Raw genomic sequence first — 16847 nt, forward strand, 5'->3', positions numbered from 1 at the left:
CACCAACAAGTCTGAACAACTAAATGCCACTAATGCAACAAACACACTAAGTCAGAAGGCTTGTCTGTTGATAAAACGCAACAGCAACTCAATGTATCTACAACAGAGCTGCAGGCCTGCAGAAGTTGTTTGTCTATAATTCCCATCATCTTTTCCCATTGGCCATGCTGGCTGGGGCTGATGGGAATTGTAGTCCAGTGACATTCAGAGGGCCACAGGCTCCCCATTCCTAATCTACTGGATGTGGGTAAAGCCCTGAGCAGCCTCTGAGCAATTTCCACCGCCAGAAAGGTCTTGGCTTTCAGATGGGTGTTTTCAGCCGAAATGCTCAGCCTCATTTACAATGACATCATTGGAAATACAATGTCCTCTAAATCACTCCGACGCACGCATTCGCTTTCTCTACTGAGCACGATTTGCCTCAGTGTTAAAGGATTTTGTACTTGAAAGGGGGGGGGGCGCGAAGAGAAACATTTCATAGTAAGACATTTAAATGCCACAGATGTCACAACATTAGATGGTTGAGAGGGTGTGTGTGTGTGTGTGTGTGTGTGTGTGTGTGTGTGTGAGAGAGAGAGAGAGAGAGAGAGAGAGAGAGAGAGAGAGACAGTGCAGAGAGCTTATCAGGGAAACCACATGCAGTTAGTGGCACTTTACATATGGTGCTCTATGCACTGGTTCTGTGCAGTTGTGTTTTTTTTTTAAAAATGTCATCTAACTGCATAAATTCCATTCAGATGCAGCCATTATTATGAGAGCATCAATAACAGGAAAATCTAATTAGGGGATAAAAGGCTTGCAAGGGATGGAGCCCTTTTTCATATTGAAATGGTAATGAATTAAGCACAAGCCATGAAGGATATTGTTTTTTATGACTAGTGACAAGTACAAAGGCTCACAAGCCCTGCTTTCCGCCACAGGATTAAGTGAAATGTCTTTCTCATTTTCGCACCCGGCCCTTTCTGCTCTCAGTCAAGCAGCACATGCCTTCTGAAATCTGCATGTATGTGCTAAATATGCTTGTGAATGCATTAGTGCTGTTAAAGATTCTGGTAGCGGGTAAAGAACCAGCCTATGTAAGCATGCCATGCACCTCACCACATATACATTCATTCACCATACAGAAAGCCCAATCACATGCAGAGTCTGGAAGCAAGAAAGGGCGTGGTTCGAAGCCTAGGTCTGAACACAAATGGACACAAGCCACATGACAAATGTGTTTGCACACGATATGGAATGCACAGAACGTTTATCCATAGCACCAGCCAGGGTCATCCCATGACATTTTGCTGTCTGAGGCAGGACACCAAATTCCCCTCAACCCCACATCATATATCCCAAGGCAGGCACTGGAAGCAGAAGTCCCACAATCAGCTCTTTCCCTTCCCTGGCAGAGAAACACCCACTGGCTGATGAACTACAGTCGTGCCGGCTGCCTCATCTAGCAAGTTACCAGGAGGTAGGAAAGAATCAAATGCCATGATCAGCACTACAGAATCTTCTGAGCAGGATTCTAGCAGGCAACATTTCCCTGTCTGAGTCCTTCCTACGTTAAGTAAGACCACTATGCCCCTTGGGCTACTGTAATGAGAATGACTGTGGAGAGGCCCTGTCAATCCAAATCACAGAATAAATGAGCAAATGAGACTTGGCAGTAAGAAAATGGGGATAAGTACAGTAGAGCAACCAATTACCGAGAAAGGGGCTTATTTTGTCTCCCTGCTCTGCAAAAAGTGACAGTGCTGAGGCTGCTATCTGATTCTGACATATTTCATGATGTGCCTATTTTAGCTATGATGAGATGCACACTTCTGGAACACCAAATACTTTTCATTGGAGGCCTTCTGTATTTTTGCGGCTAAGCAGCACCCACAAATTAAAGGTTTATTATATCTATCTACCTACCTACCTACCTAATCTTATTTTTATTCCACCTGATAAGAACTCATAGCTGTTAAGAACACAAAGATAACCAGCTAATCTTGACCAGGACCACAATCACACCGTACATTTAAAGAACTATGACACCACTTTAAACAGTTATGGATTCTCCCAAAGAATTCTGGGAGTTGCAGTTTAAGGGTGTTGAGAGTTGTTAGAAAACCACAGAACTATGATTCCTGGAGTTTCCTGAAAGAGGAATTGGGTGTTAAGCTACTCTGAGTAATGAAGCTCTGTGAGAGGAAGAGGGGCGTTAGTACCCTTAAAAAACTACAGCTCCCAAAATGTTAGTAGTGTGTGCGATTCTTTAGACTGAAGCAGCATACCTCAGGGTAATCTCCCAGCCAGCTTCAGTGTAATACACTATTTCTAAAAAGTTGAATAATGCAGTTGACATAGTTGGCAACTAATTTCAGTCTGAATTAAATTAGTGACCACTTAGCTTTAGGGCAATGTTACAACCGGAAAGAGGCAAGACCTGCTAGATGTTTACATTTATCTACCATGCTTAATGGTGTTTATGTTGTGTAATTATGTTGTTCAGCTAATAAATCAGTTTCAAATATAGTACAGGATGACTTGACTTTAGTGCTCAGAAGGCATCACAAAGCACAGCACAATTACAGCCCACTTAAGCATAAATAAATCTTAAAAGAACACAGTTAAATCGGTATGCCAGGAAATATGAACAAACTAAACCCTTTAATTTCAAGAACACAGTAAAGTTTGTGTCGATTAGGTACTGTTTGTTCAAGTTGCAAGAGGCTAAAATTCTTTACTAAAAGGTGTGCAAATGTTTGTTTTAATTTCTCAATTCATTTTCATTTTAAACATTCATCTGAATTGCATTCATTTCTTATTCATTTTAATTGCATATCTCTAGGTCATCCCAATACGTTTTATTTTTAACATAAATATCACTGAAAGATCAGGTCAGTCTCCTTCTGCCTCCAACTTCTTCCATATGCCACAAAATTTCCAGGTATTCTATTACTTTCCTACAATTTCCTAGACTAGATGAAGGATTAACATTTAGCATCTGTCATAGTTTGCTATCTTTTCCTTCTTCCCTGAAAACATTTCTCTGATCTGTATAGATGGATTTTTAATCATTTCTATTGCTATGAAAAGGGACGCAGGTGGTGCTGTGGGTTAAAGCCTCAGCGCCTAGGACTTGCTGATTGAAAGGTCGGCGGTTCGAATCCCTGCGGCGGGGTGCGCTCCCGCTGCTCGGTCCCAGCGCCTGCCAACCTAGCAGTTCGAAAGCACCTCCGGGTGCAAGTAGATAAATAGGGACCGCTTACCAGCGGGAAGGTAAACGGCGTTTCCGTGTGCAGCTCTGGCTCGCCAGATGCAGCTTTGTCACGCTGGCCACATGACCCGGAAGTGTCTCCGGACAGCGCTGGCCCCTGGCCTCTTAAGTGAGATGGGTGCACAACCCCAGAGTCTGTCAAGACTGGCCCGTACGGGCAGGGGTACCTTTACCTTTACCTTTTATTGCTATGAAAAATTGAATCAATTTGATGTGTGTCCTAAATCTCCATTGTTTCATAAAATATACAATTAGAAGCTACTTATGCCCCCCCCCCCCCCGCCGCCACCAAATGCTTGTTTTAATAATGCTGCATCACCTTGTATTATTTCCAGAAACAACAACAAGAAAGCACGACATTATGAAGATATGCAGGAGGATAGTCAAATATGAATTTAGCTATTTTTGGTTAATGGGTATATGCCCCACTTCCCCCATCCACCAAGAAGTTGCTCAAAAAGGCTTACAAATATAAAAGCAAAAATAACCCAACCATTAAAACACAAATTAACTAACTAAAAGGAGTAGCAAAACCACAAACAGCAGCACCATAACCAGATGCATTAAACAGGAACAGAATCAAATGCTTATGGGGGAGAGGAAAGTTTTCAAACAAAGAGGAAGATAACCCAACATTCCACACATCCAGGGTGCAATGATGTTTTTGCCAAATGCAATAGCTTTTCTTCTTCTTCTTTGATTCAGGGACAGCACATTGCTTTCATTAAATAGCAGGCTTAAACACAGCACAACAAAAGCAGCAAAACAGACTTCAAGCCAACTAACATAGCACGAACAAGGTAAAACACTTCCCCCTTCAGTTACCCTGAGCTCCAGTGATCAGTAACAGGAAGATTCCAGCTGGCCTGTTTGTTGCACCCTTTCACAGAATCAGAGTTGGAAGGACCACGAGGATCCTCACCAGTCCAACTCCTTGAAATGCAGGAATCTTTCACCCGACATGGGACTTGAACCCATAACCTTGAGATTAAGAGCCTCATCCTCTACCACAGGGGTCAGCAAACTTTTTCAGCAGGGGGCCAGTTCACTGTCCTTTAGACCTTGTGGGGGGCCAGACTATATTTTGAAAAATAATAATGAACAAATTCCTATGCCCCACAAATAACCCAGAAATGCATTTTAAATAAAAGCACATATTCTACTCATGTAAAAACACACTGATTCCTGGACCATCCGCGGGCCGGATTTAGAAGGCGATTGGGCCGGATCCGGCCCCCGGGCCTAAGTTTGCCTACCCATGCTCTACCAGCTGAGCTATGTCAGGGCCTACAATGAACCTCCAGGGGTCAGACCCCACCTGATAAACTTATATACTCTTCAACAGTGCTATTTTTCTAGAAAAAGAGGTGTCAGGACTCACCATGAATGCCTCCCTTGTTCTCTTCGAATGGCACTGGTGAGGTGCTGGAACTGAAAAAAGCTCTTCTCTTCTACTCTTGGTGGCTTGCTGGCCTAATACCTAAATTAAAACCACCTGTCAAACTAGGCTAATCTACAGGGACCAGCACAGTTAATCAACTCTGCAGCTGCATTCCTGCTGGCAGGTACTCAGCCTACACCTGGCCCACCAGCAGGTCTTCCCACATCCTGCTGCTACTTAGGCCTGGGTGAAAGCAAACAATGAAGCAAACCCCAAACCCTTGCCACTTGCCAAGGTGCTACTAAGCAGGGGGGAAGAATCCTACAGACCAATCAACGTATCTCCTTGAAAGACAAGTGTCTTTCACAGTAGGTTTCCCCTACAAATGACACATTCGAGAGGGTCAGAACATCCGTTCTTAAAGGATGAGCAGATTGTCAAAAGAGGAGATCTTTCAAGCAGCTTGGTCGCATGGGCTTTATAAGCTATAACAAACATCTTTAGATTTAGGTTCCTACATTATGCTACCTTTTGAAGCCCATTTAGCACCTGTTCAACCTGCACATTTGTAAACAGATTACAGATCACTCACACCTTACACGCCTTTAAACTTATACAATTTCAACTTGACATACTTGGTGACTGGCCAATTGAAATTGCGCAAATTAAATGCAATGACGGTGGAGAGCTTAAAAGCTATTTCCATGCTGGGAAAACCTTGCACAAAAATAGCTTTTGAGCTCTGGGAGGCTCTCATGAGATCTTGCAAGAGCTTCCCAGAGTCCATGTGAGAGCCTCCACTGGAGGAGGAGGAGGAGGAGGAGGAGGAGGAGGAGTTTGGATTGGATATCCCACTTTATCACTCCCCTTCAGGAGTCTCAAAGCAGCTAACATTCTCCTTTCCCTTCCTCCCCCACAACAAACATTCTGTGAGGTGAGTGGGGCTGAGAGACTTCAGAGAAATGTGACTAGCCCAAGCAGCTGCATGTGGAGGAGCGGAGACACGAACCCGGTTCCCCAGATTACGAGTCTACCGCTCTTAACCACTACAAAACACTGGCTCTCACACTGGAATTGCTACATTGCTGGAAGAAACTCTAGGAAGGCTGCCTTTGCAACACAGGGCAATGGGAGAGTGAAATAGTTGCATCAGAGAGGAGTGCTTCTGCTTTCCAGTTTGCAGCTCTTATCTTTTCTCAGTAAATAATAAAATCACATGGCTACAATAAGAGGAAACCCTTTGTTTGTTATGGTGCCTGCGGTGAAGACTCATCGATACAAACCCCATATAATTAAGTGATAATATTTATAGACTTCAGCTTCCTGCTTTCTTTTTGGTGTCCTGCTGATGGACTAACAGCAAACAAAAGCTCATGTTCTTAATGTTAGAGGCACAACATTAATGCTGCTGCAGAAAACGGGAGCGGAAAGCCAGTCTTCAAAAGGGAGCTGCTTACATTCTTTCTCTCTTGTCCCAGGAGAGCAGCTCTAAGATTCTTGCTATAGAGTACATTATTTCCCCTGCATTCCACACTCCCTCCAAAAGACAACTGGAGTCAAGCGCATCTGGGGACCCTGCCTTTCCCTCCCTGCTCACAGTTCAAAAAGCAGCCTGATTGCAATTTGGTGCTTAAAAAAAAGTACAAGAGGGGAAAGGGTTAAGCAGACTCTCCCTCTCTACCCTTTTTCCCCATTTGGCCATAGCCTGGTCTAGGAGTCCGAGTCCCACTTCATGCAATGTCTAAATTATCCTAACAAAAGGGGTAAACTTTGTTCCTAATCTTCACCTTCACCATCATAGTCTCCTATGGTTTGGCCTCATCCATCGTCCTCAACTTTTCCTAATAGCCAGCGTAGGACCTATTCTAACTGCAGCTGCCCCACGTTTCCTCCCAGAAAGCCACACTTGGGAAAAAACGCTATGCTAAAACAAACAAACACCACCTCTAGGACTTGAGTGTAACTTTGTACCTCTGCAATCCATGCAATAGTAAACTCTCTTTGCTTCCCCTTGTGGTATGAAGGGCCAGTGCAGCCTTTTGCAGAATCCATGGAATACGGGACACTTAGGTCACGTCCACACTATCCATTTAAAGCACTCTCATGTCACTTTGCAGTTGTTACTTTCTCAAAGGATCTTGGTAACTGTAGTTTGTTAATGGTGCTGAGAGTTGTTAGGAGACTCCTAATGCCGCTCACAGAATTGTAATTCTTGGAGTTCCCTGGGAGGGAGGATTATTAAACCACTCTGAAAATTGAATCCCCTTCTAAGAATAGGGGAGGCTCTTCTAATCCAGCGAGGGAGTCGGGTTTCAGCACTTATCAGGTGATGCACAGGAAGATGCACACCTTGTAGAAAGGTGGCGCAGTGAGTCGGTGTGTCTGGCTGTTAACCAGAAGGTTGGTGGTTTGAGTCCACCCAATGGTGGCTGTGGCAGCATTCCTACATTGCAGGGGGTTGGACTAGATGACCCTCGGGGTACCTCCCAGCTCTATGATGCCATGATCAATTGCACTCATTTGATGGTGATGTTTGTTTCCACCCGGGTCCAAGGCTTTTTACAGGTGACATGCTTCTTGTCAGCACTGGTTCAGGGTCATGGAACTTTTTTTACGCATATATACACGTAGGTTGAGCAGAAGGTGAGCAAGCAGGTACCCACACCGACTATATTAGGCTTGGAGTTTCTTCCTCCCCCTGCAAACCTGATTTTTCTCTATTCAGCAGCAAAAGGGTGTGCTGAGACTTTTATGGCAAGCCCCAAATCCACCCCTATTTCCCTCACTTGCCATGAATACACCTGGACAGAACACGGGCCTCAGCCCTTACCTTGGCCACCAGGCACCACCTTCCATTCCTAATTTACCACGACTGCCAATTAAATTTATTGTTAGAGGCCAAGCCAATGAGCAAGGCCACAAGTAGCATGCAATAATACGCAGGCTCCTTTTCAGGAGGGGGGGGGGTCTTCTCTAGACTCTTTTATTGCTCATGTGGCTTTGTTCTGAATTAACTTGTTACCTCTGGGAAATCTGTCTAATTTGTTCATGGCGTTTCTTACACGGGCTTAGTCATGGCTACTTGCTTAGATGGCTTTAAAAGGGAATTAGATAGATTCATGGAGAGTAATGCCTACTCTTCAAAAAGGCAATGCGCAACCTTCTGCGCACTCATTTCACTGAATGCCAGACTCTGGGGAGCAACCGCCGGAGAAGGCTGCTGCCTTTGTGTCCTAATTCTGAGCTTCCCAGAGGCATATGACCAGCCACTGTAGGGAAAAGGATGTTGGAGCAGGAGGGCCTTTGGTCTGGTCCAGCAGGGCTCTGCGTGCATTCCTATGTCTCGTCGCAGAAGTGCATGACGAAGACTTGGTTTCTTTAAAAAGAGCAGACATGAAAGGAACATTCCTCACTTAGGAGTGTTAATATACAAATGGCTAAAAGACTCCACCTGTTCTACGGAGGAGTTTCTGTCCAAATTAATTAATATCATGGTGCTTCTTTTAAAGGGGAGGAAAAAAAGTATCTCACTTGTACGAGAGACTCGTGGAGGAACAAATGCGGTTCTTAAATGCTGGATTGTGCTTGTCGGAATCTGCAAAGGAACATCCTCCTCTATTTTCTCTAACAAACGGTCTGTGTAAAACACCCCATGGCAATATCTCCTACGGAGGCATTTTCAGCAGACAACAAAGGCTGGAGCAGTGGAAAAGAATGTTTTCTTCTTTTGTAGGGTGGTAATGATGTGATCAAACAAGGACATAATGGCAGCTCAGCCTATTATCGTGGTCCCTGGACAAAATACCAGCCGGTTTGAAATAGGTGCTCCTGTAGGCATAAAAGGAAGCCATCAGATTGAGACAGCGTGTGTAAATGTGTATTTCCATGCTTGGGTGTTTGAACGGCTTCCAGAATTTGGTTACGGGGGAGATGGTAGTAGTGAACAGAGACTCTGCCATCTATAGTCTTGAAATCCTATGCGCATGTTTCCCTAGGGAGGCAAATGAGGAGTCGCCACACATTGGCCCTTTCAAAACTGGGCTCCTATTAATACTGCTGAAGCGTGACTCTTCCATGCCAAGCTTGAACCAGAATTGAAAGCGTGCTTCCAGCCTCAGCTGCAGTGCCAGCTCCAGCCTTTACTTGGGAATACAGTCGTCCCTCAGAAGTTGAACAGAATCTGTTCCAGAAGTCCGTTCAACTTCCAAAACGTTCAGAAATCAAGGTGCATCTTCCGATTGGCTGCAGGAAGCTCCTGCAGCCAATCGGAATCCGTGAAAACCGCGTCGGACATCCGGGTTCCAAAGAACCTTCACAAAACGGAACACTCACTTCCGGGTTTGCGGCGTTCGGGAGTCAAAACATTCAACTTGCAAGGCGTTCGTCTTCTGAGGTATGACTGTATTAATTTTGCCAGTTACCCAGAACCCTGGACACTTCCAGATTAAAATACTGTCATAGTGTTGCACGCCACCCCTAAGGAAACAAAGGGAACAGCTCTATGCTTGATGGGAAATGGGAAGGTCCCCCTTCCTCAGCTGGCTGGTGGTTATAATAATAATACAGTGGTACCTCGGTTTACGAATTTAATCTTCCGGAATTCCATTCTTAAACCGAAGCACGCTTTCCCTAATGAGGCCTCCCGCCGCTGGTGCCCTTCCACCGTTCGGATTCTGAGGCAAAGTTCTCAAACCAAGACACTATTTCTGGTTTTGCAGAGTTTGTAAACCAAATCGTTCTTAAACTGGACTGTTCTTAAACCGAGGTACCACCACCACCACCACCACCACCACAACAACAACAACAACAATAACAACAATATATTTATACCCCACCCATCTGGCTGGGTTTCCCCAGGCACTCTCGGCGGCTTCCAACAAAATATTAAATACAATAATTCATCAACTATTAAAAGCTTCCTTAAACATAAAGACAAAGGCTACAGTTGAGAGTTATGTGAGCCTGAAGCTGGCAGCAAAGCAGCAGGCTGGGAAGCCAGAGAATCAGAGCCATGCCTGATTTTTGCTTGAGTCCAAGGCAGCAGATATGGGGGAAGCAAGGTCCTCTTGGGGCCTAGCACAGAACTGTTCCCTTTGTTTCCTTAATGGCCTACAGTGGTACCTTGGGTTAAGAACTTAATTCATTCTGGAGATCCGTTCTTAACCTGAAACCATTCTTAACCTGAAGCACCACTTTAGCTAATGGGGCCTCCCACTGCCGCCGCATGATTTCTGTTCTCATGCGGAAGCAAAGTTCTTAACCCAAGGTACTATTTCTGCGTTAGCGGAGTCTGTAACCTGAAGCATCTGTAAGCCGAGGTACCACTGTATTGCTTTATCAGGAAGCTAGCCAGGAATTAGAAGAGTCTCAGCATACAGCCTACTCCCCCGCCAAAATCTTCGAACACTACCTGGGTCATCCTTGAAAATGTCTGGAAATGTCAATTGGTGCAATATGTATTGGTAACCTAGTTACCAATAACCTGCTGATGGTAACCTAGTTTATTCAGCCATATTACAAAACACTGATATTAGATCAGTGACATTGGTTCTGAATTTGCTTGCTGGTGAAATTCAAGATGCTGACCCTTACCTTCAAAGCCCTGTAGGACTAGGAGATGTTTAGTTATTTATTCCTCCACCCTCTGAGATGTGAGAACAAGGATGCAAGACCAGATCATCTCATCAACAGGGATCAAGTTATGGAATTCATTGCTTCAGAAGATCTATCTACCTCATCAACTGAGTTCAGATGGCAAGTTAACCCTGTTTCAATGCAATATTTTAAGAAATTGCCCACTGCTCTTTTGGGATTCTCCCAGCTGCTACGTGGTGCTCTGGGGGACCTAACAGGAATGAAAGCATAATATGTAAGTCATTAGGAAAATGAATATAGTTGAAATTTCGAAGAATTAAAAAATGGGCAGGGGCAGAACAGGCTGGGGACAGGCAGATAAGTAGAATCAACATTGTCAAGATAAAAACAGCAGTAAAGATACCTGCTTGTTTTGATATCTTCAGGTTATTTCAGTTCACCCTGCAACCATTTCCTTCTGTTTTCCTTTAGCTAGACTCTTTTCTTGAGCCTGTGAAGCAGGTGACTGTGAAGTACATTTCACTGCATTTGGCCCTAATAGCGTCTTAATAATATTCATGTCTCTCACTGTCTCTTTCTTCTTAAAGCGTGACTCTTCCATCCCCACCATCATTCAGATTTTCTACACTTGTGTCCGTCTTTTAGCTAAGAAAATAGAAAGAAGCAAGCACTTGTTTGACAGGCAAATACAAACAATGATGCAGAACACTGCGAGGATTTATTTATTTCTTGTAAGCCTCAGAGTTCTCCAAAGGTTTTGTGCTATTTTGGCTTTGTGTTACAGAAGTTGAGCAATTCCCTACGGATGCCTTAAAGGAAGTTCACCTTCTTCGGGATGTGGAAATGCCTATACAAAAAAAAACATTGATTATGGTTTGTGAGTATCTGTGACTATTCACACAAGTCCTGATCCAGGAAAAAAAGCACATTTGGTAGCAAGGCAGCCATAGGAAGGGCCACAGCTCAGTGGCAGAGGTCACAGGTTTGATCTCTGTTATCTCCAGGTAGGATGGGGGGGGAGGGAACCCTGCCTAAAAAACCTGGAGACCCGCTGTCAATCAGTGTGGACAATACTGAGCTACATGGACCAATGTAGATGGACAGCTGAAACAGCGAGGCTTTATCAGCATCAGTTGTTTGTTAAGGGAGGCAGAGAGTCCGGGTTCATTCCCGTTCCCTGTACCACACAACACAGAGCCCCAGATGCTCTCACCATATGAGTAATCTACGCAGCATATATGGTAGCACTGAGAAAAAGGGGTAAACAAAACATATTTGTACAGTATGACTCAAAAGGCAAAAATGCATTAATTAACCGGATTCAGCATATCTGACATCTGCTGTTCACACTGAGAGAGATCCCTGCTTCTCCAATTGGCAAACCAGGGACTAGAAAGAGGAGTCTAAACAATGCAGCCCAGAAGGGTCATTGCAAAGGCTCACCTTAGATGCAGAGAAAGAGAAATCTGTTTTGTGCCGATATTATTCCAAGCTGTTTTTGCAGTTGGCTAGGTTTGTAGAATTCTCAGGTTTTTCAAGCTCTCGAGAGTAAAAAATTTCTTGTACTAGTGAGCCCCTGAATAACCCTTCCCTCCTTTTTTCCTGCTTGGCCCATTTTTGGAGCTCTTTTCTCCACCCTTTGTGCATCACTCAAGAAAGGAGAGAATTACACAAAAACTAAAGCCACCCACACTTGTTATTTCCATGTAGAGCATACCTGTATGCAGACTGGAGAGGAGCCACTCTTTTCACCCTGTCCCAACAATGGATCTTCTTCTCATAGCAACTGCATGTGGTTGTCTGCATGCAAAAGCCAAGCCAAGGTGCTTGCACCTCCTCACATGTAGGGGGTGCTGCCCAATTAGAGAAGTTGGTTGTGTGAGTGTGCCAATGGCACACAACCCACACGTGCAAGGAGGGGCTGGCGCTTTAGCCATTGTATTTGGACAAAGAAACCCAAACAATGGGGCCGGGGCTAAAAGTGCAGCCCTGCTACAACCTGCCCTTTGTGCAAGAAAGGAGTGCAGAGGGTTTATTCACTGTCTCAGCCCAATACTGTAACAACAACAACAACAACATTATTTATACCCCACCCATCTGGCTGAGTTTCCCCAGCCACTCTGGACGGCTCCCAACAGAATTAATGATAATAATAACAATAAAAAAGCAATAAAACATCAGACATTAAAAACTTACCTGACACCAATACCGATTGCCGGTACTGTCTTATGTATTTATTTATATACCACTTAATGCCAGAATAAGCTTCCAAGCGGTTTGCAAGTATAAAAACCAATTGTGCAGACATTAAAATATAAACACCCATAATTGAAATGCATGATAAAAATCCAATCAAAATATTAAAATTACAGCTGGGACAGCTCAATTGGTAGAGTATGGGATTCTTAATCTCTTTTTTTTTTTAATATAATTTTTATTAGGGGTTTTTACAGAATAAAGTACAAAAACAATAAACAACCTTACTTTTAACAGAGTTTCATAACTTCTTTGGACTTCCTCACATCTCCCGCTACCATTTTCATCATCATAGATTTTTTTTTTCCCATGCAATTTATCATCTAATTTACAAATTTTATAACCACTTATTTAAATATAATCCTCTGCAAATTAATTTCTCTTAATCTCACTTTACATCCCATTCCGATCCGATTTTGTGGTGGCCAGTTATTTATGATCAAACATCCTACTTAACTTCCACCAAATCACAATATTTTTGTAAATAAGTCTTAAATTTCCTCCAATCTTCTTCAACCCTCTCTTCTCCCAGGTCTCGAATTCTGCCAGTCATCTCAGCCAGTTGCATATAGTCCATCAGCTGCATCTGCCATTCTTCCAGAGTGGGTAGATCTTGAGTTTTCCACTTCTTGGCGATAAGTATCCTTGCTGCTGCTGTTGCGTACAAAAAGAATGTTCGATCCTTCTTTGGCACCATCTGGCCGACAATGCCCAGGAGGAAGGCCTCTGGTTTCTTAAGGAAGGTATACTTAAATACCTTTTTCAGCTCATTATATATCATTTCCCAGAAGACCTTCACCCTGGGACAAGTCCACCAGAGGTGAAAGAATGTTCCTTCATTTTCCTTACATTTCCAACATTTATTGTCTGGCACATGGCATATTTTGGCAAGTTTAACTGGGGTCATGTACCACCTATATATCATTTTCATTACATTTTCCTTCAGAGCATTACATGCCGTGAAGTTCATCCCCGTGGTCCACAACCTTTCCCAATCCTCAAACATAATATTATGCCCAATATCCTGTGCCCACTTTATCATGGCCGACTTAACCATTTCATCTTGTGTATTCCATTTCAACAGCAAGTTATACATTCTTGAGAGTACTTTAGTCTTAGGTTCTAACAATTCTGTTTCCAACTTCGATTTCTCCACCTGGAATCCTAACTTTTTATCCTTTTTAAAAATTTCTTGAATCTGAGCGTAATGTAACCAGTCTCGCACTTTGTCTTTCATTTTTTCCAAACTCTGCAATTTCCAATTATTGCCCTCTTTCTCTATTATTTCCCAATATTTCGGCCATTTGGCCTCCATATTGGGTCTTTTTCGGGCCTTAGCCTCCAGAGGTGATAGCCATCTTGGAGTTTTATTTTCCAATAGGTCTTTGTATTTTGTCCAGACATTAAACACTGCTTTCCTGACAATATGGTTGGGATTCTTAATCTCAAGGTTGTGGGTTCAAGTCCCACATTTGGCAAAATATGCATTGCATGAATTTGGGACTAGATGACTCTTGTGGTCCATTCCAGCTCCATGTCTATGATTCTATATAAATCACCATAGTCAAAATAGGCAATAACACAACTAATTCAGAAGACTAAAGAGATGAAGTGAATGCTAAAGCAAACAGGTATACAATATCTTAAAAAGCCAGCAGAATGATAACACTGTTTTATTTCAGAGAGAGTAAATTTCACAGCACTGGTGCCACCAGAGAAAAAGCCCAGCTCTGCATCACAAGTGGATAATCCTTAGAATGTGGCAAGATTCACTTGGTTTACATCAGGCACTTGAAGACATGTAGGGAAATGTAATCAGACCCAGTTGCTATTGCTGCTGCGGCCAGTTAAGCCAATGGGCAGGGAACTGGTTGGCAGAATGGCCAAATAGGTATCAGCGTCAGCCCCAGTGGGACCCTCCCAGGACCCTTGGCCAAGGGAGCTACAGCACCCAACAAACTACAGGAGAAGCTGCTGTCTGGACAGGCCTTTGCAGCAATGACAGCTATTTTCTGCTTTGAATGTTTATGGCCCAGGAAGAAACGAGGGCTTGACTTGCATTTGTTCCCCAAACAGAAGAACTTTTCATTCAGAGTTCTGCAAAGGCTCTTGATAATTACCCCGATTATGCCTGCCACTAAACAGCAAGTGCCATTTATAAATACTCTGAACAATTCTGAGTGCCAGCATGCTTATTACTACCTCTGTTTGTTTTCATTAACTAAAGATTTAACTGCCTTGGTAACCAGCAATTCTGGCTATATTTGTAGTCTGACTGAGGTCAGGACAACATGTGAATGTTTCTTTTCAGGGCTGAAAGTCTGTGATTTGTGTCAAGGTACTAATTCATTATTATGCCTCGTCTGTCGCCGTTTTGCAAAAAAAACGACAACCACCAGCCAAAAAAGAGACAAGGAAGAATAGAAAATTTAATACACAACTGTGATTGAGCTAAATTAAGGTGGGAGGAGGAAGATTTAAAAAGGAAAAGATGCTGGGCAGAGCAATCCTAACTTGGGGATGATCAGAGTGGCAGAGAAGCGTAGTGTTTTTCCCCCTTGCTCCTCCAAGGAAGCATAGCAGAGGCATGGTCTGGGCCAGCCTAGGATCCAGCAGATCCTGTGACAGACTTGCTACACTCCACACCATTTTGCTACTGCCAGCAGAAACACCAACACCACCAGCTCCCAAGGCACCCACACCTTCAGTGGGCACAGCGGGTGCTTCTGTGGAGCTGGATGAGCTTGGGCTGGGGGTACTGTGGGGAGAGAGACATCTTTGCCAAATCCAAACCCACCCACCCCGCCATCCCAGAGCTGGAGTTAGGAGAGCTCCCTAAGTGGAACAGAAATATCCAGAAAATTAATCCTATATACCAATAGCAAAGTCAAGATTTTGAGTATGGAGTCAACATCCATGCACAGACACTAAGGCTTGCAGAAACACAATGATCTTTAGAAATAAATTCTATGTGGGATTTCCTCCACCCCATCCCTGCACATTGAAAACTGGGTGGGATCAGTAACTATGAAACGCTGGCTACTGGGTGGGTGAGCAGGGGAAGAGGAGGAATGGAATATCCTGGGAAAGGGTACCTAGCTGACATTCCAAACAGGAGCAGTCCATGATGCAATTTTTTTGTTTGTTGCAGATCTCAGTGCATTGCTTTAAGAAAGCAAGCTTTATTGATTGAGTAGGTATAAAACATTTCCATTTCTCATTTGGGCTTTAAAAGAGCCCCACAGGTTTCATTCTTTTATTACAGTGATTGAATACAATGGTTCACAGCTGTGTCTGTAACTATGCAACTGTAACAATACTTCTTGAAAACATGATAAAAACATTAATGGGTAAAAAAGAAAACCACACTAATACCTAAAAAAAGAAAGAAAGAAGAGATGCTCAAGCCATACAGAGAAAGCGTAAAATTACAATGCATGTAAAAGCCTTGGGGAACAAAAATATATTTATCACCCCCTTGATATGCAACAAAAAGGGGTCAGTCTAACTTCCTTGTTGCGCAGTTGGGGTCTCCTACTGATAAGGCTCTGCCCCAGGTCCCTACCGATTACTGGACACAGAACAGAGCCCCCAGTGACAACCATGATTGAAAGACAGGCAAGTTCGCGTAGGAGGAGTCAAATCTATATAGCACTCAGCTTCTTCTGGTGGTTCACAGTTGTATCTGAAGTGCCATCTACTTTAATTGGATGACATGGAAAATACAACTGACCACATTTTGCCCAGATGTAGTGCTGGTGGGGGTAAAGTTTAACTGATTAATTTGTGCCTGCTGCATAGAAATGTGCTTAACAGGCTTCAGTATGAAACCAAGGGTGTCAACCCATGTTCCTATGAGCAGAGCTTTTTCTGAGTGGGCCCAGCTCAAGATAAATGTTAACAGTAAGCCTTAACCTTCAAATAGTGGGAACTTAAATTTCAAAATGTCCTTAATAGCCGTTAATGCATGCATCCACATCTGAGCTCAGCAGGTAGGGCTCTCTTGGGCTGACTTCCAAGCTGGCTGTTTTTAGAAACCATCAATTGTTTTGTCTCAGTTTAAGCTGATTCCTAATCTTCATAGCAGGAATCCAAGATCAAATATGGCCTTCCGGGAACACCATGTATCACTCCTAATCTTTCCAGAAGACATGAAAAAAAAGAGGTAAATGGTGGGTGAAAGGGGCAAAAGTACATGCTTGCAAGCCATGCATGAGTAAGGTCAGACTAGGGACGTGGCCAATTTCAGTTCTCTTGTTGAAGGAGACTCCAGTAGAGTCTCAAAATAAATGAGAAACCACCAGCTCAGCATGGGTCAATAGCTCTGCTTGAGTCATGGACTGCTTTGCTTTGGGCATGCTG

General features: G+C 43.5%; 1 long non-coding RNA gene across 1 annotated transcript in view; it reads right to left on the reverse strand.

Moving 5' to 3' along the window:
* The window catches only part of LOC310828475, a 35691-nt gene extending 23055 nt beyond the window's left edge, over positions 1-12636 (reverse strand). Inside the window, exon 1 of the long non-coding RNA XR_014556941.1 lies at positions 10227-12636. This is a non-coding gene — a long non-coding RNA (uncharacterized lncRNA). The remainder of the gene's footprint in view (positions 1-10226) is intronic.
* Between the last annotated feature and the right edge of the window lie 4211 nt (positions 12637-16847).

Source organism: Podarcis gaigeae (assembly GCF_964106915.1).
Source record: "Podarcis gaigeae genome assembly, chromosome: 12".
NCBI lineage: Eukaryota > Metazoa > Chordata > Lepidosauria > Squamata > Lacertidae > Podarcis > Podarcis gaigeae.